Genomic DNA, 27,988 nt, shown 5'->3' on the forward strand with positions numbered 1-27,988 from the left:
CTTCTGTTCATGATCATTGTACTCAGACGCACAGCTGCAGGATCAGGAAGTTCTTGAGCCGCAAAATATTGGAGGCTGGAAGAATATTTTGGAATGACTAAATTACTGACTATTTCACTATATGTTTTCTCTGTTCTGAAATTCCTTCCGAGACATCTGGTTTTGGCCCTAGTAAAGGAGACACAATTGGTGTAGGTGGAGTCAATGGGTTGTCTGGTCTTGGTACATAAACCTCTCCTTTCTTCGACTCTGAGCAAAGACACAGTAATAGCAGAGACATCAAGCAGTGCTTGGCGACTAGGAATCATGAAAAATAATGAAAAAAGAGGACTAGTTCCAACAACGGACATAGAAAACAAAGACAACCAAAACCACATGGTAGGAAAGTATTTCTCAGTCACATATCATAACCACACAGAAGTCAGGAGACCTACACATATAAATATTAATGCTGGAAAGAATGAAGAGCACCTAAAAATAAGATGGGACTTGACCTTCACCTCAGTCTATAATCAGTCATTCTTGTAGTCAGGATGAGGGTCTGTATGATCTTGTAAGAGACTTCAATGTAACTACTCATTCTGCCACAGAAGATTGACTTCCCTTCTGATAAATAATGACAACAACTGAAAGAGTACTGTAACTCAGAAAAGCCAAGTAGGAAAGCAAAAAACTAAACCAGCCATTTCAGGATGGTTTTATGTGAGAAGCAGAAGATAAGTAGAGACTGAGAAAAGAATTTGTGAACCACCACAGCTTTAATGATAAAAACACTACAATATAGACCAAAACACATTTCTTGACCAGTAGTGTTTCATTTCATGCTTGTTGTAAGGACGAATATGGACTCCCTACTAAGTTCCTACAGAACACCAGTTACCATAGTTTTAATTTCACCTGTATCAGGCACAGTCAAAGATTATATCCCACTATATTAGTACTAATGATCATTACCAAGGTCCCAGCCTAGTGAGTTGTGTAATGTGGATGAACTTCCATGACAACCACACATCCATCACAACACAGCTGTGCGGAATCAGGAAACACACCATGGCTACACCTGCCTTCAAAATGCAGTCCTCAAAATGTGAAAGGATGGAAGGTGTAATCCCTATCTTCAAGACAGTCTTAGGTAATTATCTGAGTCACTTCAGTCAAATTTCAACAATTACAAGGCATGAATCTATATCAAATTGTTTTAGAGAAGTGTGCAAAGTGTAGTGATAATGGTGGCATCACTGATGGAAAATAAGAATCACTATGATAACAGATGTGTGAAATTAAACAAGCCAATAATTGTGCAGCCTAAGAGCTCATACTCTGATCTTATATAAAGGCTGTCCTAGAATTAAACATATGTCCTGGTTTCAGCTGGGATAGAGTTAATTTTCTTTCTAGTAGCTCATATAGTGTTATGTTTTGGGTTCAGTTTGAGAATAATGTTGGTAACACACTGATGTTTTCAGTTGTTGCTGAGTAGTGTTTAGACTAAGTCAAGGATTTTTCAGCTTCTGATGCCCAGCCAGCAAGAAGGCTGGAGGGGCACAAGAAGTTGGGAGGGGACACAGCCAGGGCAGCTGACCCAAAGTGGCCAAAGGGGTATTCCATACCATGTGATGTCATGCCCAGTATATAAACTGGGGGGAGTGGGGCTGGGGGTGATTGCTGCTGGGGAACTAAGTGGGCATCGGTTGGCAAGTGGTGAGTAATTGCATTGTGCATCACTTGTTTTGCATATTCCCATTTTATTATTATTTTTATCATTATCTTTATTTTTTTCCTTTCTGTCCTATTAAAATGTTCTTATCTCAACCCGCGAGTTTTACTTTTTTCTTTCCCGATTCTCTGCCCCATCCCACTGGGTGGAGGGGAAGTGAGCGAGCGGCTGCGTAGTGCCTAGCTGCTGGCTGGGGTTAAACCACGACAACATACCATTGATTTGTCCATATTATAATGTGATCTAACAGAGGTTCTTTAGCAATTAGTTTAGTTCTTTCAAATGAAATCAGAATTCATTATATTTGTCAGTCACAGTGTCTGTTACAAAGAGACATAACAAGAAAAATGCAAGTATCTTTAACCTTACATGTTTTTTGCTTATCGCTTTGCTCTAGTTTGAAGTCATAACATCGTCAGATTTCACAAGCAGTAGCTGCTCTTATTTTCATAGCAACTACACAATGGCAACTGCAACTGTATTTCCTAATTAAGGCATAAATCTTCCTCCACTCCCTCCATGCCTGACACCTGTCTAGGACAACCATTTTCCAATTATTTTTACCAATCTGAGGTGCCGCAAAGGCACAAAGAAGTTTCTTTTTCAACCCCTGCCTTCTTCACCTCTTTTTTGAGTGAAGCTGTGCTTCAAGCAGAAAGCTAAAGGCTCCACATTCTTTCCACTTACATGCACCATTAACTGCAGCTCATTCACAGAACAAACCACCAATTGTTTCATAATCCTTTCTCTCTTAATGGGCATTTCCAAATGCTTTCAACAACACTGTCTTCTGCATGAGGAAGTGCAGGCATTCACCTTTAACTCTCTGCTTTTGCAGCATCATGACATTTAATCACATCCCAAAATGGCTGACATCATCTGGGTCTTACCATCCTGCAATCTGAAAATGTCAAACCCTGGGAACAGAAACAAAACACTCTAACTTATTTTACCTAAATTGCAGGGGTGAAAGAAAAGCATTAAACAATAAAGTAGCAAATGCTGAGGAAGAGTTTTAAGGATTTAGGAGGACTACAGACAAACTGTTTCTCCAGTCGGTTTTCCTGATGTTTTGTTTGTCTATTTAGAGTGAAGGTGAAAAATGGTCTGAAAATAGACTGCAGTGTAACAGTGTTTAAATATTTTTGTACATTTTGCTTACATGAAAGTATCCTACAAGACATTGGAATGAAATGAGGTGCTTGCTTGCCTTCCAGCCTCACTTTGTTCTGACAGTAAAAATGGTCACAAATACATTTGATTCTACTGATTTCTTTTTGTAGGAAACAAAAAGATCAAATTAAGTTACAATGCACTGAGCACAAATCTACTGTGTTACTGAGGTTGTTCCAATGAATAGGAAAAGCATGCAGTTGAATGGACTGTATTGTGAAAAGCAGTCCACTTAAATGGAACTAATTCCCAAATCTCAAACCAAAAATGAATTATTGCATTATAATGTTTATTGTATTCAATTTTATGGATAACTTTGCCAGATATACATTGTAAAAAGCTATTGTGTATGATAACATAACATAAATCAGTCAAATACAATTTGGACAAGGAAAACCAGAAGATGTGTGATGTCTGTACTGAGTTTCTGTATCTTTAGCACAGGGAGCTTTTCTGATTCTGATTTTCATGAAACTGAAATCTGATTCTAAACACATAAAAGTAGCCAAGCTCAAAAATGCATTATCTTGGCCTTACTGTATATATAGGGAAAGCCTTGGGATGTAAACTTTAGCCATTAAAATGTTCAGTTTGGATTAAGAGATGTCCCTTCATAAAGAAAATTATGATACCTCTTCCCTCTCACTTTTACTCACCCCATTTCACTACAGTTCAAAATAACGTCAACTGAGAAAACCAAGGTTATTTTATTTGTGTATTTTGTTCCTTTTTAGAAAACATGAAATCTTCAGCAATGCTATTCTGGTGCTGGGGTGGAGGAGGGTGCATTATTTGTAAAACAGTATTTTCTTTAGCCCATAGAGAATTGGTTAATTTACCAAAGATAGGTTCAGTGGTCACATTTAAATTTATGAACCAGACAAATTCATTCACCAGATTCACTTGGAATATTTAACATTTTGTACGCTCCCTCCAATGATCCTACATTCACACTTCAAACTCCAGAGAATACCTGATATTCTAAAGGCATGACAACCTTCTGTAATGTATTATACCAACGAACAGAGAATTTTTAAGGAAAACTGGACCACAGGATTGGAGGGGAACTCCTGGATTATGAAGTCCAGCAACCACATTGTAAAATTCCTTCATAATTTCTCAACTTTATCAAGCACTATTGGGTCATTAGACCAGAGCTGTTAGCCAGCAGAGCAGACTGATTTACCAGATACCCTGCAGAGTACTTGTACCACACATAGTACAAATCTCACATGCCAAAGCCATGCAATTAGCTTGCTTCAGCTCACTTGTACTAGAGACATAGACAGGATTGTGACAGGGCTTTACTGAGCATGCGGTAGGCATGACCTTATGATAGCAGAGACAGAGTTGAATGAATGAGGAAAGAATGGAATAATTTGATGGTGACTCAGATGAAGCTAAACCTTAGCAATAACTTAGGCTGCCCCTTTCCCTTCCTCTCCATGCAGGAAAGCTGCCACAGAAGTGTCATACTAGTTTGTTTGGCGTAATGGCTTCTCTTAAACAGATATTGCATCTAGGGGGATATTTTTAAATCTTCCAAAGGCAAGAGTTACATCAAGAAAATAGAATAAGAGTAAGTAAGACAAAGTAACATTTTACATGTGCTTCCTGATCCTTTCTGGGTTAGGCCCATGAGCTTTATAAATGTGAGCAATAAAAGCTGGTGTTGTTGAGTATCCATATCCTGTACAATATTCTTTGAAGGAAGGTAAAACATTTGCAGTAACAGAAAAACAAAACAATACAATCTTGCCTCAGAGTATTTTAAAAATTATTTTATTGGGCCACTTGCAATGTTTCATTGCATTAATAGTAGAAAACAAAAAAGGTAATTTTAAAATTATTTCCTATTGGTCTTCATGATTTTGCCACCAAAAACTTGCTGGTGACATCAGGAATATATTTCTATTGCACACGTCTATCACCAAGCTTGCAGCACTTTCTGGGGGGCCAGGTGTCTCCAATCTGGAAGAAATTATTAAAATCTGTTCAGCTGGTTCTGCATCAAAGAACTCTGTAATTGCTTGGTTCTAGGGCTTTCTGCCATCTGAGGCTGAAATGGTAACCATCTGTTAAGAATGCCTCTACTGAGTAATTTTATTCATATTCTGCAGAACAATAACAGAAAAAATAATATTTAAAAACCAAAACCCATCTTAGTTATAGCTTGTTTTTGAATGTTCTGAAACATGCATCTCTCTGTTTCTTGTTGTCAAGTTTCTGCACTGGCTGATTGTACAGCAGAAAGAATAATTTATTTATCATGAAATATCACTACTTCATGCTAATAATAACTCACAGAAAAAGAAGCATTGTTTTGTTATTATTCATTCATCAATAGAATGCCTACAAGGTGCTGAGAGCTCCATAGATTAAATTAAAGAGAATTCCTGGTATAGGGAGCATAGGATTTGAAGAAAGATCTTCTCTATAAAATAGTTTCTGTAAAATGAATGTTCACATTCTACTACTATCTAAGGTCACTTTGCCATTTAGGATAAGGTTTAACTTAAACAACTTGTGCCACCTCAAATTTAGGTGTCTAATCAAAACTAGTCCTCTAGGTTTCTTCTGTAGTCAATACTAAGGCACAAACACATCCACAAAACAATTCACCTTACGTGTCATGTTTAAGCTGGAAGAGGTGAATTAGCCTGTGGAAGTATGTCTCCATCTATCCACCTATATACTGCAGAAATCTGACTTTGATGGCCTTTGAACTCTTTCTTTGTGCTTCAGATATCTGTCCATAAGAGGAAGTGCTTAATTTCTCCAACTCTTTATGTATTTTCCCATTTTTACAACTGATGCGGCCACATACAGCTCCTTAATAGAACTTCATTTTCAGACATTGACTTCCATTGCATTTAATAATGGTGAAGACCTATGAAGGAAAGATTACATGATTAAAAATGATATTTTAATGTATATACTTACAGGAACACTAATTCTATGAATTCTAGATTCTGAAAAATGCACATTTTGGGTTTTGATTTTATTGTTTTTTTTAATTGGTGCTTGGGGAATGGAAGGGAGGAGATAGTATCATTCTGTTGCCTAAAACATCTCCTGTCTTAAATGACAACCACATAAGATAACTTTTCCCCTTGAAGACCAAGGGAACAATGGGAGCGGATGACTTTACAGGTGGACAATTGAGGAACAGAGAGGAACTGATCAGTGAGTTAACCAAAGCTTCAAAGGATATCTAGAGCAAGGGTTGGAGTAGACTCTCACTTTGCAAATTCAGGTTTTTGCATTCATCGCTGCAACCTCTTCAGCTTTTCTGCAGGGCCTTTCTTTGTCAGTTCAATACACAACTGCCAACTCTATCTCCTCACATCTGGAGAAGCCAGCACTCTGCCATCATGTCCCACGTGTCAGGCTTTTGACATGTAGCTTTATTCCCAGTTCTCCTGGTCCAAAATCTGTGGAAGAGACTAGAATGTTGGATTCTTGGAGGAAGTGACTACTAAATGATCACTTTTACAGTATTTCAGAGGGAGGGCAAAATATTGGAATGAAAGCCAGGAGATTGTGGTAGAGTGAAATAGAAGAGTTCCAGCTTTTGTTGCTCACCTTTATAAAGCTCATGGGCCTAACATGGAAAGGATCAAGAAGAACATGTACGATGTCTGGTAAGTTAAAAAGTAACATATTAAGTATTTTCATCCCTTCTTCCACAATTCCCTCTTACAGAAGCCTTAAGAACAAGTAGGTTAGAGATTTGCTGTAATGACTGCCTGCCTTGGACTTTTGAAGAAGGAATTGATTTCTTGTCCTCTGCTTGTACAGTGAACAGCACAATAAGGCCTTGACTGTGAGTTTGCCTCATTGCTACTGTATCATCTAATACATTATTCCAAAGTTGTTTTTAAATTACATGCATTTCAGATATACATGAAAGTAGGGGCTTCAGTTTTAATTTGTCTTTTATCTATGCCTGAGTCATTACTGATCCCATAGGAAGACCAACTGACCATATACTAATGTGGGTCTTACTCCTGGGCCCAGCAATATAGTAACAGTTCACAGAAATCATTCATAACCTGACATTTTTTACAACGCCTTCCTGTCATATCACTGTACCAAATTCTCTTTATTCTCCCTGGCGAAGACAAGCTATAAAAAGGAGTTTTTTATAGTACCAGCCTCTGAGCCATCATTCATTTCAGCCAGAGCCTTGGTCAAATGCCAAGCCATTCTCACTCTTCCTCTTCTGCTGCAAGCAACAGGGGATTCAAAGTGACAGAGCACCCATGAGCTAGGAGGCACCCACAGACAGCTAAGGGGACAGGATGCATATCCTTTGGTTGCCAGTAAGATGATAATCTGCTTGTAGAGGCATAACAAAATGCTGGACTCTCATGCAGAACAGTGTTCATCTATCACTAGAGGGACAGACAGATGACCATGAGCATGTGTTTTCAATCCATGTGTTTTATGACATTTGGAAAGTGTATTTTACTGGGGATTGGGGAAGTGCTTTATCCTAAAGCTCCTCTTCTCGAGAGAGCTCTCCTTACCAGAAAAGTTCAGTCTGCAATTCCTTCCCAGAGCCCTCTGAACAAACAGTCTTTTCTGTCCTGCCATCGCTTCAGGACTCCCAGCCCTTGACAGCCTGTGAGTCGATGCCCAACCAAAGCAGACCACTCTCAGACAGCCCACTGAGTTGTGGTTAGCCCCAGGGCTGGACACTTACTGATACAGCCTGCAGTCATCCCACCTCAGGCGAAGCATCCTCTGGGGACTGTAAACTAAGCCACGTACTTCTTTATTAATTCATTAATGTCCTTTACTGGCTCTCAGATCATCGTGGTAACAGAATTACTGTGACTATGAATGCTGTTTTATGGCAAAAAATAAAACTGGAGCTAAATTGAGTGTGACAGTGACCATAGAGAAGAATAACATCGCTAATGGAGCTCTCGCACTGCTCAGATTCCACAGACAACACTGGGATTGTAAAACAAGACTCAGTTTGATTTTATACATAGCAACAACATCAAAACTGACAGAAACAAGGGCTGCGAGATAGAAACATACCAAAACCATGCTTGTGTCAGAGGAGTTTAGACTAATGAACTGAAGACAGGAGGTCTGAAGCAATATATTCAGTGCTAAGGTTAGTAGCAGCACTGTAACTTAGCCAAATATGCTTTTCTCAGCTCCATTTTGTTTCTAGTGAGGGAGCTGCCTTGTTTCTTTGCTGTTGTTAAATTGAGGAGACTTAATACCAAAAGACACTACTTTATGGAACAGTATTACCACAGCAAGCAAAACACTGAATGGTTGGCACTACATTATCATGCTCAGCCCTGCCACGTCCAAAGCATGGCGTAAGGGACAATGAACCCAGGCATGCAAGGAGCTGTCACTAGCAGGTGGTATAGTGCAGAACACCGGTGTGACTTGTAAGAAGGAACCTCCCACAGCAATATGGCTGGCAACAAACCAAGACGCTGTCAGAGGTGTTTAGAGTTAGTTAACAGAAGTCACGTTAGAATCCTGGTTTGAATGAAGCCTGTTGCAGTATGGAGGTCTCCGTTACGGAAATTTAAAACAGCAATCATAGCATGCAAGTTCAAATCAAAGACCTGATGTACTGGAAGATGGAAGTGAGAGAAGCAAGAACTGAGATTTGGTCTAATGCATAATGTGCCATGCAAATACTGTCTTCATGTAATCACTTTTCAGAATTCAGAGAATACTGTAAACTTGTAATAACAATTGCTGGGATAATAACCAGGCAGTTCTTTACACAGAACATGGAATAAATTATCCTCTCTTTTCAACAAAGATTTAAGTAGAAAAAGATATATCCAGCAGCAATCAAACTGATTGAACTTCTCAAAGTTCAAACAGGTAGATAAAAAATAGAGAAATTAAAAGATTATTTTTCAATTCTTAAGATTGAGCTGTCAGTATCATCATAAAAAAAGATAAATTCCAACTTTAATAACATCCAGTCATCCGTGAACTGTGTTGGCACTGGTAGTGTCTTTTTTGGGAAGAGCAATAATCTCAAAGATTCAAACTTGGAAGTATTTGCAAAATTCTGTTAGCAAAAATATTTTAGAGCCTGAAATCCAAAAGAAAAAAAATAAGTGAGAGAAGTAAATGTATTAATCATGGTTGTACATGCATAAGCCTATGTAGAAACTCTAATGCAGAACACTTGTACACTTCTATAGATTGTTTAGCTGACACGAAAACTTCCCCAAGGGACATTTCCAACCCTTAAAAGCATCCACACCCTTCAGAAAAATCTCCCTCAAAATACAGTCAGATTCAAGGACAAATCCTGTAAAAACAGTGTGCCATACACTGATGTAACTCATCATGCGTATACACTCACTGGGAGCAAGTGGAGGCATAAGTGAAGCCGGCCTGGACTGAAGTTTTTGCAGGTTTTTTTTCTTGCTTGCTTGCATGCTTCCTTTTATTCAAACTATGGAAAGAGTAAACTGGAAGGAAGAGAGAATTCTGATAAACTCCCTTCTGGGAGACCTAAAATTAATCTTTCTTTTTTTTTATACTTTTACTTTCTCGGTGTTTGAGCTTTTTCCCCCTCCTTCTACAACTGAACAGGCTTCTGCCCTCTGGAGCTGTGCCTCTTCAATGTCATGATGCCTCCAGTTGTAGCTTGCCTACCTTCTGGGAAGATGGCATAGACAAGTGGCCTGAGAAGATGCTTCCCTGGGAGAACAAGAGCTGAGGGCACCCTGCCTTGAATGACAGGGCTGACACATTCCCACAGAATCAGGAGTATCCAGTGACCCTCCACATCTAGGTAGAACCAGGGATGACACTGACACAGCAGAAAGCTGTCTACCTTAGAAAAGTTTCCACCAATGTCTTTCCAAGAAGCATTTCAGGAACCAGTACTACATCTGTAAGAAGGTGAAGGGTTGTTTCTGAGCATGCTTCCCCCAAAACCTGTAAAGGCATTTGATTTTCTTTAGTGTACTAGTTGATGCTGTCTGCTGGCGCACCAGGTCAGAACATCCATACAATTATTAAAGTTAGATGAGATTAAGCCAGGTCTCAAGATCTAAGTTTCAAACTGTACAGAAAGACCAGCTGTTGTACTTCCACAGCTCCAGACAAAGTTGTAGTATAGTGGAGAGGACACAAGCATTGTCTTTTCTTTGATATTCAGGAATGAAAATACTGTAACATTTGTTATTTTGAGGTAAGTGATACTTTGGGCATGTGATTCTTTATCCTGTTACACCTTGGTCATGGAAAAAGGACCTCCAATTTATTTTGAGTGTTGAGTATGTTCTGACTAGATGAGATCTGTCCCCAAAGAAAGTAAACTTAAGATGTAGATATTTAGAGAATGAGTGTTTTTAAGTTTGTTGACTCAGACAACTGGGTGTCACTTTATTGAAATCAGTGGAGCAGTTCTGATTTACAGCAGCTACAAACCTAGCTGGCTTTTACTTTTTCTGTTTATGTAGCTATTATAATGTGATAATGAAGTGTCCAGCTGGCCGTGATCTTTTAGTATTCCAATATTCTCTGCTAGGTCAGAGATTAGAAAAGATCTCTATTTTACCAGACTGTCGCAGATCTAGCACGTTTAAGAAGTGCCAAGAGGCTGAGGTACAAGCACAAGTGTAATGTGTCAACAGCAAATACAGGGCTGTTTCAGCAGAAAGTCCTCATCGTGATTTCTTTGAACGACCTCAGATAAAACTCTAGGCTTTCTATATGATCGACAGAAAATGATAGGTCTCTTGGGCAGGCGAATTAGAACACAGAAGTGAGGAGTTCCATTTACTGTCAAGGTAGCTTAGATACTAGGATGAGTAACTAGAATAAGATGATATAAATACTTCTCCAGTAGATTTAAATATTTGTGCCAAGTCTTATAATCAGTTTGAATCCAAAGGGTTAGAATTCCAATTTTTATGTGGCATAGTATGAATAAAAAATTATCTTCTGCTAGTACTAGCAGGATATGCTATCTCCAAAAGAGAAAGGCAATTAACCACTTGGTTTTTGTGACATAGGGGAATAAAATCTGAAGAGTAGTGCAAAAATCAGTAGTGCTGATGAAAACTTGATGTTGTTGCAAAAGACCCAAGAGTTTGTAATTGGCTATTAAACACAGTCTGTTGTAATACCTGGAAAACTAGATAATTCTAGAGTAAATTATCTAAGTGGAAATAACTGTGTATGCAGTAGTCATTTGCATACTGAACAGAATGACTGCTGTTTAGATGCAGCAAAATGGCACCATATGCACTATTCATTTGCAAAATAAATGACACAATTGAATGGGAGCCACATGGATGGGAAAATAATGAAATAATTAGGATGAAGGAGATGTGAGATCTGTCATAATTTATAAAATGAGTGACAAAAATGCAAAAGTAAGTGCAATTTTTAGGAATGAGGAGTTAAAGTAATAGGGATGATATATTACCATTATTTTTAAAAAGTTAAGTCATATTGTCTTCAAGTTAGAATACCAGGTTTTGGCATGATAAAATCAGAAGCAGGAATGTATTCAAGTAGATTTATGGAGAAACAGACATTCAAGTGCCATGGGCTAATCTGGATCCTGACACGTAGATACGGAGCATGAAGCAGAGGCTTTTCCCAGGAGAGCACAGCTGCAGGGCCGTGCTCCACAGTGCAAGGGCCCCTACAGGCATTGGGTTGCATCTGATAGAGATATAAATACTAAACCCAAAGAATTTACTTTCTAGATCCCTGTTCTCCAGAGCAAAAATTGCAATCTTGCATTTAAGTATGAAGTCTTGCCATATAATAACTGGGAAAAAACAGGAGTAGTAAAAAGTTGTCAGAAACAAGCCACATGATCTTGTGGTTCAGTGAAGTCAGGACCCTCTTAAGGCTATTTTTGACAGACACTCGAACCGTCTTTGGTCTAGTTTTAAAACTAAATATCTGTTCCCATAAATACTATTTAGATAGTCCAGCTCTGCTATTTAGATAGTCCAGCTGGGAGCAGTGCCTGCATCTGAAGGTCTTCAAAGAAGCCTAAACTGGGAGCTCAGCCCTCTCCGCAGGGTGTGCTCACCTCATGGTGCGTTTTGCACAGCGCCTAAGCTGCAAGCTCCTTAAAGCCAGCCCTTATGGCAGTAAGAGGGCTGTGCTGAAGAAGATATTTCTGCACCCAGGAGGGATTCAGGATGGCTTCCTTCTTAACTGTTGTTTCAGTACTTCCCTAGGAAATGGGACAAAAGAGTTGTAGTTTTTCTCAGCCTGAGGAATTTGGGTTCAAGCAGCAGAAAAGTACCCTAATAACCAGGCTACAGGGTTTGTCTCTACATTTACTGCATTTGCTATTTATTGTCAAATGTGAAATACTCCTTAGACCAGGAATTGAAATGTAGGACTTAAAGGGACATGGGATTCAAAGACTACCTTATCTTCATCCCAGCCAGTCTGAGTGAATCCAAGTCTCCCACTTCTCATTTAAATGCTCCACCATCTATATTTAAGGTAGTTACATATATGTTTTTATATATAATATGTTTATATATGTGTGTATATACTATACACACACATGGACAGGCACACATATATATAAATATAAATAATAGGGCACAGTTTTATCAGTGTCATCACCTCTCTTGTCTTGGTATTCTTAATCTATATGACTGGGACTCAAATGTGAGCAGGGATTAAACTTAAGCATGCCAGTGTTTGCAAGGTGACATTCTTAAAAATTCTTCCAAACCTTACTTTTGTATTTCTTCAGCTCATAAAAAATTTCAATATATTGTTATGCTTTGAGTGGGTCCTTAGAATCACATAGGCATTGCAATGAAAAAATATGCACAGATTACTTTCTGCAAGGAAAGTTGCACTGTTACCACTAGATCCTATTAACATAAAGCCAAGCCACTAGAAAGCACAGTGTGCTAATCAGATTAGTCCAGTGTCAAGTCTTCTGTGTAAAACTGCACACAAAATCAGAACAATGTGGTACTAATGTGATAGTACTGCTGTTACAAGCAAACCTATACTGCTGGTGCCATGCGAATGCTTTATACATTGAAGGGCTACCAATACTGTCATGGCCTCAAAATGTGAAGGTTTCATTAATGTGTTCCTTGAATCCCTTAGGGATTATCTTTCACTCACTGGAAAATGGTTTTCTATATATGTCTGATTTCTCACATTATTTATTTTAATTAAGTTTACCTTGAAAATAAAAATGAGAAAGTATTCCTGCCATGTCCTCCTTATAAGTGTTTACTTGACACTATGTCAGTAGGGAAACATTTTACTGTAACATAGATTTTGTCACTTTTGCTAAAACTTTAAGTTTACACTGGCCATGTATGTTTTCACCTTTAATCTCTAAGTGTCAGGTACTCTGGATAATACTCCTATTTGTGGTCAGCTGATCAGGGAAACTATGAACAGTTGGAAAAGTGAACTTTGCTAAGACTTTCCATATTTCCAGGTTAGTCACTATAAAAACGAAATCACACAGAATTATGGAAACAATTTTTAACTTGCATTTCTTGTATTCTAGCAATATTGACACTGAGAAGACTTCACCTGCAAATTACATTAAGTGCAGAATTTATATTTGCTTTGTAAAGTGCTGGAGATATGCATCATCTCGCACTCTCTATAGCATCCAGCATAATGATGCTTTTATTCTTGCTGGCTCTTATTCTACAAAACAAATAATATCTATTATATTAACTTCCTATAGGACAACATATATTAGCATATATTAGCAATACATAGTGTTTTGATTGTTTGCTGTCTTCTCCTACTACAGAAGCACCACAACCAGCCCCAATTTCCAAGCAAAGAGTTAAATATTTATTCTACTTGGTCAGTTTACTAATCCATAATTTGTTATTTAATTGCACAGTGTTTAAAGAACAAGATTGAAGACTCCTGCTAAAATAGTTGTACAAAAATAAACCGGCATTGCAGTGTTCTGTCCTTCATATTGCTTGCTCCCAACCTGTCCCTCACAAATGAGACATACCTCTGATGTTGGAGGCAGACCTTCATTTTGCTTGCCGCTATGTGCTTTTCTAAGTGGACTAGGAGAAGATTTTGTTTTCTTCAATAAATTGCTCCCTGGGAATGGTAATGATCCCTTGGTAAGTGGAAGTTTGTTGAACAGGTATAACAATTGGGTGGAACAGAGAGAAGGATATATCTGGGATCTAGAGAAGAAGGCATAATTGGGATCTGAACTTAAATTTTCATTTTTTTCAGACGGATGACTTTCCTCTGTATTACCGTTCAAATGTACTGTCATGGAACCACTACAGGGAGGAAAACCCTTAAAGAAATAGTTCAAAGGATTCTTTAGATTTACATTTAGCAGTTTGCTATATTAATAGCATGATTTACTTTGACTCAAGTGGGCTAAATGACATCATTATTATACTGTGGGAGAAAGAAGTAGGTTTAAGTTAGAAATAATGTTGTTCAGCATCTTATCAGCCGTATTTATGAAAGTATTAAAATTACATCAGGGAAAAAAATTGAGCTGAAATCCTGAAGAATGTGGTTTTTATTATAAACTTCCATAAACCATTGACACTGAGCAGCTTTAGCATTTGGCACAACTGTTTTCTCTCTGAAATCCTGTTTATGGCAAAAGAACAAAAAAATCATGTACCATATTTTCTTCTTGTTCTCAGATTTCTTTAGATCGACTGATATACTTATGGCATATGACTGCATATATGTGCAGATGAATGTGTAAATAACTAGAGACAAAATGAGTTAATTCAGTATTTTAATCTTCAGCTAGATCTGTTGATGTCTGAGAAAAACGATCCAGACATTTTGAAAGTACAAAAGTTTGTGTACTTGACTTTTATTTAGTCTTTTTGCAAACAAAAACAAAATTGAAAGAGAAATATTTTTAGCAGTAACCTGTCTACTAAAATATGTGCAATTTTTTTCCTTTAAGAATGAGTAATATAGTATGCCTAATTATTGACGCAGTAATGGCATAGTTATATATGTTGATGAAATATAGAAGCAAAAATAATTTACCTTTCAATATGAATTTTTCTGACTATAAGTGGTTTTAGAGATAGGTTTATGGTGCATAGCAAGGTATTTCACTGTATTTTGGTTATATTTCTAATATGGAGGTGTATTTAAAATGCTGAAAATAGCAGTATTACTGTTCTCTTATGAACAGAAATCAAGATTTTGTAATAAGTTTTGAAAAAATAGACCTTCAATAATGAAAAAGTAGAAGAAAGCACTCTTCAGGGCAAATCTTGGAGAATAGCTATAAAATAATTTTAAATTGGAACAGTATAATGCCGAGGATCAAAAATAACTCAGCAGAAAAAAAAAGGGTAATTGTATCTCTCTAGTGCTGTACACTTTGAAATTACTTAAATGATACACCTAGTATTATAGAAAGCATTTTGAAGGTTGAGAGTGTAGGGTTAATAATATAATTTAAGTAAACATAATTTTATACTAAAATAATTTTGCTATTCTTTTTTACTTAAAATCTTCATCATTATTTTGCTAAAATCCATTGCCCTTATTTTACCAGTTTTTCTATATCAAGCCTTAGTAAAAAAGGCAAAACTAAGAGAAAATATGGAAAGAAAACAAAATTTATGGAACATATTCCCTTTTTTTGTAGCTATCTTCGAATCAGCCAGCTGTAACATCCTGATAATTAACAAAGGGGTTAGCTAGAAATGCAAAATTAGGTGATTTGATTGCAATTGATAGACCTAGAAACAATATCCTCCTCCCCATTCCAGACACATATGTATACACACAAAGAATATACATGTGCTCTGTGACTTTGGTTTACCTCTGTTCTTAACTCCACATTTCTAACCATTTTCTGGAAATGGCTGTTGCCTTTTAAGTGAATGTGCCAGCTCCTTTGAGAAGATGTTTATCACTTCCTAACTTGGTGCCATAAAGGGTCCATGTGCAGTCATACTGGGTTTTATGCTGCTTTACTTTTCACTGCCTTGTCATTCTTGCTCAGAGCTTTTTATTTGCCTTAGCTTTTCACATTTTTCCTACAGCGGAAGTGTTTATTAATCTCCAGTTGAAATCTGATACAAGTAGACAATACTTCTGGAGCCAGTTTCTGAACATATTTCTGTTGGAGATAGTTATTACTGTCTAATTAAGAGATGTGCACGCTGGTGACTGAAGGTCTTAGCTGTAATTTGTTTCTAAGAATTTTACTTTCCTGTTAAGTTAAAACTATCTATAAAGTCAATAAACTCATTAGCTTTCACATTACTATTACAAAGGATTGGAACACAGAAGTTCTGGGAATCAAGTTTAAAAGGAAATCTGAAAGACAAAAATGTTCACTGTTTTCTGTCTGGCAGTTCCAATGGAATTATGAACTGCCACTTGTGGTAACCATGACACATTTTGGGGGGGGGTGGGCGTGGGGAATCATTGATATTTCTGTACAGGATAATATCTTGGTATAGATGGTAGATGATTCAAAGTTCAGAAGGATTTCTGTAACATTTTGTATACAGGCTAGAGAAATAAGTTAGCATGTCAAATAGAGAAAGGTGAAATGTGATTCTACCACTGCACTACTTGAATGAGGTTATTAATGAAGTAAACAACAATACACAAAAGACACATAGAGCTTTTGTATATCGAAACATGCAGTTCTGATTCCTGTACAAGGACACATTACACCCACACTACACTCTGAAAAGGTTGCTAACGGCTTCAGTCATTGAAGTATCTCTCATAGCAGGAGAGACTGAAAGAGCAGGGGCTGTTTAGTCCAGACATGAGGAGGCTCAGGAGAACCTTATCCATGTGCATAAATACCTGATGGGGCGAGTAAAGAAGAGAGAAGGGGACTCTTCTCAGTAGTGCCCACTGACAGAAGAAGAGGCAATGGGCAAAACCTGAAATACATTAGAAAAAGCTTTTGTGCCGTGAGGGTGGTTAAACAGTGGAGCAGGTTGCCCAGAGAGGTTGTGGAGTCTCCATCCTTGGAGATATTCAAAGCCAGGCTGGACACAGTCCTGAGCTGACCCTGCTCAGAGCAGGCCTGACTTGACGAGCTCCAGAGGTACCCGCCAGCCTCAGCCACACTGCAGTTCCCTGTGGTGATACTGGAGGAGAACATAACAACTTGTTAAAATTCAGCTCAGATTATCTGTGGTTAGAGTCACATAAGAAAAATCTTTCACATTAAATTTTGAATTAAGAATACCTATTGCTGATATAAATGTTGCATGATGCTCCTGTTCATTATATTTCTGATCAGTGCTTGACATATATCTCACAGTTCCTGTTTTATAGTTTAATTGGTAGCAATAAGAAAAGTGGTTATCACCCATACTTGAAAATCTTTTTAAGTCGCAGTCTTATTTGGTGTGAATTTAAAAAGCTTTTTGTTGATGTGAATGAAAGATTAACAGTAGCGTGCTTCCTTTCCTAAGAACAGTTTAAGAATATAAGATAATTAGATTGAGAAACCAATATCTGTAAGAATTTTTGGGAAAGATTCACTTAAAGTTTATAAAACTGTTACAAACTGTTATTTCATGAAAAAGTATAGTTTTAAAAAAAATTGTGCAAGATGGGATAATGAAAAGAATGAGGCTTGTAGTATAAATAATAGTTCCCTCCTAAAAAAAATCCAGTTTAAAACTCATTTATCAAGTGTGAATCATATGCATATCTTATATACAAAAGGCCAGAATGGATTTTCATATTTTCAGGGCTTGTTTCCATAGCCAGATTAAATTTTAATGTATAAGAGAGGTTATATACTTTTTGGCTACAGTTCCCTTACAATATATTCATATTAGATGCATTAGAAGAATGTTACAGAAGGATATTTTAAGTTAATAGATTTAGCAGATAAAAATAAAACTGCTGTTAGTTCATACCAGCATACAGAAAGTACAGAGCAAGCCAAATACATTCTAAAAGGAGATGATAACTTTATGCTTAGAATAGAAAAAAAATTTTGATGATATGTATGTCTTCTGATGAAAGTGGAGAATTTCAGTTCAGACTGAAAGATTTGCTGAATCTTCTTTAAATTGCAAGTTTGGGTTCCTCTCCTCTCCTCTCCTCTCCTCTCCTCTCCTCTCCTCTCCTCTCCTCTCCTCTCCTCTCCTCTCCTCTCCTCTCCTCTCCTCTCCTCTCCTCTCCTCTCCTCTCCTCTCCTCTCCTCTCCTCTCCTCCCCTCTCCTCCCCTCTCCTCTCCTCTCCTCTCCTCTCCTCTCCTCTCCTCTCCTCTCCTCTCCTCTCCTCTCCTCTCCTCTCCTCTCCTCTCCTCTCCTCTCCTCTCCTCTCCTCTCCTCTCCTCTCCTCTCCTCTCCTCTCCTCTCCTCTCCTCTCCTCTCTGTAAAAATCCAGCAGTCCATCACCATAGTTTTAACTCCTTTAAAAAAAATTGTGGGAAGTTCTAATAAGCATATCTTTGCCAGTCTTAAATTCTACACTGATATTTGCCCAAAGCAGATTTCTTAGGAAAGCAGTATCAGAAGAGGTTGCAAGTACAAAGAAGCATCCATTTTCAGACTGCCTGGGAAATGTGATGGGTCCACAGTCACATTTCAAATGAGGTAAAGCTCATGGGAAACCAGAATTTCTGTTTGAAATGCCAGTCTTACAACTTCTAGTTATCAAGAGGTTTCTACATCAACTTGAGGTGCACCTCATTGCAGCTATTGTTCTTATACCACTCAAACAAGCCAAGCAGGTCCCTCTCACATCACTCTGTCCAGACCCGGAAAAGTGCTGTCTGCCTGACATTTTTATTATCTCTGATCACTGACTTTGGACAGTTGCAAAGCATGTGCCATGTGAAAGTTATTTCTTTCCCTATGTTATAACTTTAATAAGGTAGAGCCTTCCAGAAAAGAAGGTGAGATTTGAATACTATAAATTATTTTGAACAGTTGTGGAAAAGCTCCTGTTAGAGCTATGCACGACTGTGGAGTATTTCCTTCCTGACATTTTTTTAGGCCATGTTAAAATGTACAGGAAATATAAAACTATACTGAGCTCCTAATCATCTATAAAGAAATGTTAGTAAGGAAGAGATCGCCACATGTGGATATGTGGTCACATATAACTTTGATTGTTTCTCCATTTTCTTTGGTGCAAATTGTATTGGTGTTGGTCATTAAATGTAATAGCAGAAGCCACATACATCATGACTGATCTTATTGATGGGACATGTGATCTCACATTTGAATTTACATTCTTACTGCTGATCCTGTTGTCAGCTGAGAATCCATCACCTTGCTTTGACTAATGTTTTCTTTAAGTTTAGCTAATGTATGTCACAGCTTGCATATTGAGTTATATACTGCCTTGCTGTTGTAACAGCTAACACTGCTGTTATCCTGTCAACACCAGGTTTCAGAAGGAATTCCTTTGGTGAGGTCTGCCTTCAGTGCCCTGCCCCTCAAATTTGCAGTTCATCCCTGCAGAAGGTTGTCTTGCTGGTTCAATGTCTGTGTTTAAAGCAAGACCTTGCTTTCAGTTGTTTTCATAATGCCTTCCACTTACTGAATTACTGTTTTCTTTAGGGAGTGCCTTGGAAGGCCATTTGAAAAGATGTATTTTTAATAAACATATATACAGGGAGAGAGGCAGAGACCCTATACAAGTATCTAAACTAATTTTTTTGTCCTACAATACCTTTGAAGATACTTCAGCAAAAGACATTTAGTGAACTATTGTTCCATACCATAGATTTAAAACTAAAACAATCAAGACACAACCATTTTAGGAAAAGCACTACTACCTCCTTAAGTAATATTACCAAACATTTGGTATTGAATTATCCATACTGAGCAAAAATAGTTTCATTGTTCTAAATTAGTATTTACAGTATATTTTGGACCTGTTACAAGAACTGCTGAAGTGAGGAGGCATTGAGATGAGCTGAATAATTTTCTTGAAGCTTTACTACTCTTGAGTAACTTGACTATCTCACATGAGTGCCAATGCAGCCTTCATGACAGTCCACACCAGGCTATCAAGTTATTTTTCTCTCCCTCATCTAGTCTAGTTTTGAGCACCTGTACCAAAGCCAAACTGCCATGATGAGAGTCTCAAGGTTGGAGAAGGAGGGGGTGAAAATTACTTAAGCCTGAGAATATTTTGGCACAAAGGTGGTAAGATATGTGTGTAAGGTAAGATATCCTCATAAGATGCTTTGTGAGGAGCATACCAAAACCACAGGTCATACAGAAGAGACTGGGACAAATTCTGCCCTCATATAACAACTACACTGTGCTATAACTGGTAGGTTTCTTTGTGTTAAGTGAGAGGAGGCTTTGGCTGAGCATTTATCTAATAGGTTAAATGTAAATACAGTCCAGTAGAGAACTGTATTTTCCAGACTAATCTGAATTACTGCTGGGAGTTAAACTATGTGTGTCCCTTTCTTATATTAAAGAAAATGTGTAGGAGAAATATAATCTAATCGCTTGCTGATATTTCATAGAGGTGGGAGTAGGAAGAGGCTTTAGGTTTCTTCAACTGTTTATTCTACTTTATTTTTCTTCTGAACATGATTCTCTCTTCTCAGGAAAACTGCTGTTGCGGATGCAGTCTTACTGAACCTCTGCCCAGTGCTTAAACCAAACTGAATCTGAACCTTTTCCAGGAAGACTGGGAGGAGATGTGAAAATTGTTTAGAACTAAGATTAAAAAAATAAATGTGGTGTTTCTGCACTGCCGCCTTCACTTGGGATCTGAACTCAAGTCAGATGGGCCATCCTTACCACAACTCCTGAGAGGACCCAGCCAGGAAAAGTTCATTCTTCTTAGGCTGTCAAAGGAGACATAGGCATTTTATAAGTGACCTTGATGCCAAATTCATTGATCTCTTGCTCTATCAGTCCTTTAGGGCCAGATTTGGAAGGAACACCTAGTACAGCAGGGAAGGAGGAGGGGAACTCTGGCCAGGCTCCCTCCTGCCCCATAACAGGACCATGGAAACTGGATCCCTGTCTGCCAGAGGAGGGCTGGCATTTCTTAAAAGAAGGATTGTGTGATCAGCTAAAACAGAACAAACCCAATACCCGCTGCATCTCTTTCAAATGCACAAGAGTTAGGAGGTACGTGAGGATTCATCAGTATTTCATGTGTCAGGGAATAGATTCAACTAGACCAGACTAATGAAATAGGTGTTAAAGCATTTCACTGTCTAAAGGCAGAGCATGGTCTGTAAGTATGAACCGATTTTGCACAGTATCAGCTTATGAAATTGTAACATTAGTGTATTTTTCTGTTTACTGTTTTAGTATGTTGAAATTTTAGCTTAGATTTATAGAAGAGTTAAATTAGGCTAAATTGTGTCCTTTTTCTATGTAAAGATCAAAAGCAAAATGTTTACTAATAGCAGAAAACATTTACAACTATTTATGATTGACAAATGTAATGTGACCAAGAAAGAGCACTTCTAACCTACCTTGTAAACTTTATTTTCACTTTCATTTACGCTGCCCAAATGAATATAGGAGGATTGAAGAGAGACACACTGTGGCAATAATGTGCAATAATGTTTATTTACAGTGAAACACGCTTTTTTAAAAATTCCTTGGTGTGTATGCAGTGTTAAAATTTTTCCATACCTCCTCAGTCTCTAATGCTGCTGCCTACTATTGTTTAGTTGTGGTAGCAGCGACAAAAGGCGTATCTCTCCCTGGGTGCTGAAGAACTGACACATGGGCTCTTTCTCAACTGACAAAGAAATGGTGAAGGGTGGAGGAGAGGGAATAGGGAGGTGAGTTTTCTGTAGGTGTTATTCCATTATAATTAATGTGAAAAAGTAAACACACAGGTGTTAGCTGGATGTTTCATAGTGGGAAGATGTAAGTTCTTATTCTGCTCTGGTTGTAGAAACACTTTCCAAATCTCTCTAATGCAATGATCAATTTTTGTGCTTCTTCCTCATTTTTGAGCTGGATAAATCAAATTTAATTCCAGATGAAAGACTTTCTATAGACACAGAGCTCCTCAGAACTAAGGTTGTGCAATTAGAGGTTGAAGAAACTTATCTAGACTATGGATTGATGAGTCAGTTACGGATAGCAGGACTGATTTATAAAACATTCTGGCTAATATCTAAAACTAACTAATGAACCTGAAGATACCATTAAAATGTTTAAGAGTAGCAGTTGTCTCCCCACTCCCCACTTGTTATCTTTTTAATGCCTTCCTATTCCTCAGCTAAATTAGTGAATTACAAGAAAGTGTCATTTATTTGTACATTTTTATCAATGCAGAATGACACCATTTTACTTTTCTTGCTCATATGCCTTTATGTGGCCAAGTGACACTTAAATCTGTTTAGTGTCTCAGTAAAGATCACACTTACCCACAGTTTTAGTTGTTAACACAGACCATTAAATATGTTTTTGGTGTTTGCAGCATTGTTTTCAAAGTATGGTTAAGAAGACTTTCCTTCTTCAGAAAGGAGCTTCATGCCTCTAAACAAACAGAAGACAATCCCTCCTGATCCCATCCTGATCCCTTTCTATCTTCTCCTCTGCCCACTTCTGAAAAGAGGAATCTGCAGGCATCCAGAGGAATGTTTCTTTATGTTTCTGCACTGAATCCCTTTCTGTCTGCTTCTGTAGATTATAGCAAGTAAATAATTAGAACTCAGACTAAGTTAACCCCAACCATATTAGCTCCTACATCTCATTGATCTCAGTATCTAGGGCAAAGTTATTAGTGCTAGAGACCTAATTACTCATGCATTCAAGAATAAAACCTAACACCCGTAGGTTTTAGTTTTGATTTTGAAATTAAGGTAACTTTGTACTTCTCTTTTAATTCAAAGTTCCTTTTTTGACTGTAAATTATCAAAAGGAAGAACAATACTGCTAGATCTTATTTTGGACTACAAAAGGCTTATGGTATCAGCAACTCAGGGGAAACAATTGGATTTGGAAGACTTCACACAAAAATGGTTTAAACCAGATGAAAACCAGCTCTAGTGCCAAGTACTTATCTCTCAACGTATGACTGTGAAAGTGACAATACTGCCTAAACAAAAAGTAGTACCTTAGCACTAGGTATCAGGGAATACTGTGGGTTTTAGAGTTAACCTAAGCTGGAGCTGGCTTGTGTAACATACAGTAACAATGCTTAATATAGAAATAATGATGGTTTCTTTTTACCCTTTTAGGTGGCTTTTAATTGTGTGCAAATTAGTTTCCAATCTAAATGAAGGTTGTTCAAGCTTATATAGGTCCTTTAAGGTGAATTTTCATGTTACGAATTGCCAAGTCAGTGTAAATTCCTGGTAAATTCAGCATTTATAAGCAGTTCTGTCTGTCCCATGAATAGCTGGCGACTATGGTTGTTTTCCACACTTACCTTAAGAGTGTTCTTAACTCTGTCTCTGATTTTAATACATACTGTTGGCATATTGTGAAGATACAGCTTCTTAAAAAAGACACCTTATTGTTGTGTCACCTTCTTTGTGTCTACATTTTTTTGTTTGTAGATATCTGTGGACCGTTTACTCCCTTCAGCTGAATCAACTATTGATCCCTGCTTTGGAGCTTATGCTGTCCTAGAGGGGCTCATAATTTTATCCATAATGGGCAAAAGAGAATGAAAAAAGGGTTATGTTTCTCATTTTATATATATTAGGGGCTGGATGGAAGCACAAGTTGTATAGCATGTAGAGAGTATTGCTCATATCTGTAGATTCATACATATGGTACTATTCAATTCCTATTCATGATGAAGACTGTTCCAAATTTTATTGAATTTCTAAATGAGTTCTCCTCTATCTCTAGATGGTATTGAAATCTCTATCAGAACCAGACCAAGCTTCCCTTCTTTCCCAGATGTAACTCACTTCAGAAGACATAGCCAAGAATGCTTTCTTCCAGAATGAAAATGTGTTCGTCCTACTAGGATGGATTTCATTTTGTTTTCACTTCATGGTCCTATTCCACTTTGAGCTAAGTGTGTTTTTTCCTGATTCACTACTAGCAGGCAATAAGACTCTTAATTTCATATGCAATTTAAACAACATTTACCTCTTTCATGCCTATATGTGGAGATCTACTATCATATGCAGACCACCAAGCAGAACATTATTTGGAAAGACAGTTTGCAGAAGAAATCCCTTACCTGTGAAATGGTCTGTTTCCAAGCTATAAAGGTGTAAAATGAGACAGTGAGCGCCATCTGTCTTTGGGGAGTCTGGTGTGTGCTGAACAGGCAATAAACAGAGCATCAGTATACCACCGTAGATTCTAGGAGGTGCATATGTCCTGCCTGCTCTGCACAGACCTTGTCCCCCCATCTCAGAAAAGATCTAAGAACTGGATTACGGTCAGAGAAGGATGTCTGAAAGTCTGGAAGAGCTTCCATACAAAGAACAGCTTATGTAGACTAGGACTTGTCAAGCTGTAAAAGAGATGACTGAGGGGCCCTAGCTGAAGCCTGTAAAACTGTGAGAAGAAGAGAGCAGAAGTGATCGTTCCTGTCTTTTCTAGTACAGGGTCAAATGAAACTAGCAGTTAACAGGCTAAAACTTAACAAAAGCAGACATTTTATATATCAAGTAGTCAAGCTATAGAACTACTCACCAAAAGATATCACAGAGTCCACTAGTGACTGTGAGTCGCATACAGCAGGTGAGATATACACTGAGTGGTACGGATGTTAATTCCAGCTTGTTAAAGTCTAGGTGGAGTGACACTGTCCCTGAGGAGATATCTGCCTGCACCAGGAAATCAGCACATATTTAACATAATTGGCTGACACTGGGAACTTGGCTTACCTAGTTTCTGCCCATGTGCTATCTGGCTTTGGTAGTGCTATTCAGTTCCTCAGAGCTCTGGATGCTAAAAAATCAAATCAACTCATTAAAAAACTTAAAATAGAGGTTTTCTTTTTTTCATTCTGCCTCTACCAATTATCTCATTTGATGAAAACATTGCATAAAATGAAATCTTGTCATAAAATGATTGTTTAATCTTGTATATCAGCAAGTAAATAATAATGTTACAGGACCTATGTCCAATTTTTAATCACAGTATTTCTTTTAACACTTTCATTCATCTTCTGGCACTGCTTTATCCAACACATGTCTATGAGTCACTCCTTCTGCACGGATGTAAGAGAATCTCTCGCTAACTGACATGAGATCTTCATTCCTTGCTGGTGAGATAAACCCCTCCCTGGAAAGCAGTATGGATGAAGGTGAAACTCACATTTTTCTTGTTTTTTTTCTGCTGGAATTCTCTCTCCTTTACAAATGAGATATTTCCCTTAAGATCTTCCAGTTAAATTAAAGATAAGGATTTGCATATGCAGTGGTAAATGAAAACCGCTGGAACAGATTTTAAGTTTTGTTACATTGATGTAAATTGGCAATAGTAACTTTACTAAATAGTCCCAACTTTGTGAAAATGTACCAATGAGACAAGAACATCTTTTGCCTCTGGCTTTCAATTTTAAGTGTTGTAACAAACTGTTGTCTAATTATAGCAAACAAGACATGCTGTTAACCTTTCCACATCACTAAGTAGCTTCATTGGTATACTGAAACCATACTTTTACATTGTAGATACAATTGCAAGTGATTTTTTTGTCCGTTAAAGGCTTTTCTAACCATCACAGTGACAAGACAATTACCAGATTCTCTATGGTACAAGTTCTTTCAAAAAGTTTCAGCTTGTCTGATGAACTGACTTGGCTTTTCATGAGTGGCTGTTATTTCTTATGAAAATGAGAGAAGATGCAGAAATTTCTCTGTTCAAATGAAATCTCCATCAAACCGAAAATCTTTTAAAAATCCTTTCTGAATGATGTTTTCTGATGAGTTTTACCAAAACTACATTAGAACAGTGGATGAAAAATTATGTTCTGGGATTTATAAATCCATGGCAACTAAGAAAACATTGTGCCTGACTTCTACATAGAGGTGAAATACTGTCATTAGCACACAGAGTATTAAAGCAGTGCTACACATCTCATTTTAGTACTTGTCATGGACATAAACGTGAGTTACTTAGAGAGGCATGTGGTGAACAAGCTGCCAATTTTGCTTTCCTCCTACTTCAGGATCTGTTTCTTCCCATTGAAAGTCTGATTTCCTTGATACCTGCCATACAGAAGCTAGAGCACTTTCCTAGGACATTTCTCTTGCAGCCTGCAGTTGTAGTTGCCACACTGTACATACACAAAAGTATTTTACTGTACTTTTTAAAAGTACACTTACAACACAAGGTAGGGCTTGGTTCAAAATGAAGATGCATCTAATTTTTACATTTTCTGCACTATTTAACACAGTTAATTGATGCTGTCAATAGCACTAGTGGAGAGTAATGCTAATGCTTTGGACTGTAGTATTCTGAGCTCGTTTTTAAGTTTTAGGGTGTTTTCCAACTTGTAATGCTGTATTGCAAAGAAAAACAATACAATAAAAATAGATAGTTATCATAGCCAGCATCAACAAGTAAGTTTCCAATTTTTCTGGAACTAAGTGTCTATTTAATTTTACCCTAGCCAAATGAATTGGTCCTTCATTTTCCAGATTCTAAGAAATGTAAAGAACTACATGAGAATGAGGTCATTGTGATAATGTACATTACCAGTAGAGCTGGCCTAATATGAGAAAAGTCTGAGCATATGAAGAAAACAGGCCAAGTCCAGGACTAAAAGCCTGGGTGAGAAAACATTTTCATTAGCATTACAAATATAGTCTCACTGTCTATTAGTTATTCTCCATTGAAAAATCAGGCCAGTATCTAATTTTAGTGATAACAGCACATCTTCAGCTGCTGTAAATCTGTTGGTAAGTCCAATTATTAAAACCAGATGAGGATTTAGTTACATAACCAGTTGTCTTCAAAAGCTCAGAAATTAAATGTCTGTAATAAGCATTACCTATTGCACTTAAGAACTTGGGTGAATTTAGCGCTCTGGAAAGCAGAGTAAAAAGCAGCTCTGGCTGATATTTAGGACTGGTGCAGTCTTTACCTCTGTGCCTCTTCAAGTCTGACTTGTATTGACCTACAAGTTAAAAATAAATGGTGAGTCTGAAATGTTGGCAATAGCTGAAGACGATAATGATACCATTGCATATTATGACACATTATTTAATGCTTCTTTGGAAGTCTTTGGTGAAAAGATAAGCTGAATGGTCTCTTCGTTTCCAGCTATATATAAAATGCTTATTGCAGTTTATAAGCTGAACTGTCCCTCAGTGGATGTCTCTTAGCCATTCCTGACTATTATATCTCTCCACCTGAGTAGGTCAATCCACTTGCTCCTAAGGGGCTCCTGGGATATTCAGGATTCCTTAGTAAAAATTAGTTGTTCTGAATTCTAAATAAGGTCTTACAAAATAAATATCTGTTTCCAGAAAGAGCATACCAAAACATTAGTCAGTAAAACAACAGGTACTATTTACAGTAGTCAGACTAATATAGTAATTTGGGAAAAACCTTATACTGTAGGTAACAAGTTAAATCAGTCAAAGTAAATTTACCATTTGTACTTCGATGTGTTTATCATGTAACAACCAACAGTGACAGCATGAGGTCATGAACCATTAAAAATGTGACTCTCAAAATCCTGAACCTGTTTACATAGCTGTAGTTGTGAATTCAGAGTGAAGGCAATGCGGCAACTTTAAGCTATATGTAATATAATTTGTTAACATCCTCTGAAATCCAGACAGGTAGCCCCACTGATGACCATAATGAGAACACAGGACATTTATTTTCCTTGTCGAGGAGTTAGTCAAAAGTACTGGTGCAAGAGAGGGTTTCAGATATAGTAGACATAAACCCCTAGCAAAAGAAAATATTTAGACATCACTCCCAGCTGCTCAGGAAAGCCAAGAGGGTTAATGTACTTTTTTGACTGCTACTAATGCAAATTTAGTATTTTTTCTGATTACTTATGTCTTTAGGAATTTTGAATACCTCCATCCCATGACATTATCAAGAAGCTGAATAGAGAAATGGCTGCAAAAGCAGCTCCTTGTAGCCAGAATTAAAGACCAGACAGAAGGGCAGAGTTCTTATGCAGGTGGAAGTTAATTCCAAAAGATGTGAGTCGCCTGTCTGGAAATGAGGGTGATGA

The 27,988-nt window shown here is 37.6% G+C and overlaps 1 long non-coding RNA gene across 2 annotated transcripts; it reads right to left on the reverse strand.

Annotated features, from left to right (window-relative positions):
* Positions 1–8,984: 8,984 nt before the first annotated feature.
* On the reverse strand, positions 8,985–24,162 carry LOC128142094 (uncharacterized). Of its 2 annotated transcripts, none has more exons than XR_008235261.1 (4): positions 24,020–24,162; positions 22,245–22,500; positions 20,647–20,693; positions 8,985–9,363 (listed from the first exon to the last, which is right to left on the reverse strand). It is a non-coding gene; the product is annotated as an uncharacterized LOC128142094 (long non-coding RNA). The 2 variants fall into 2 exon arrangements; XR_008235260.1 differs by lacking the exon at positions 8,985–9,363 and adding an exon at positions 16,275–17,004.
* Positions 24,163–27,988: the final 3,826 nt, after the last annotated feature.

Source organism: Harpia harpyja, chromosome 5 (genome assembly GCF_026419915.1).
Source record: "Harpia harpyja isolate bHarHar1 chromosome 5, bHarHar1 primary haplotype, whole genome shotgun sequence".
Lineage (NCBI taxonomy): Eukaryota > Metazoa > Chordata > Aves > Accipitriformes > Accipitridae > Harpia > Harpia harpyja.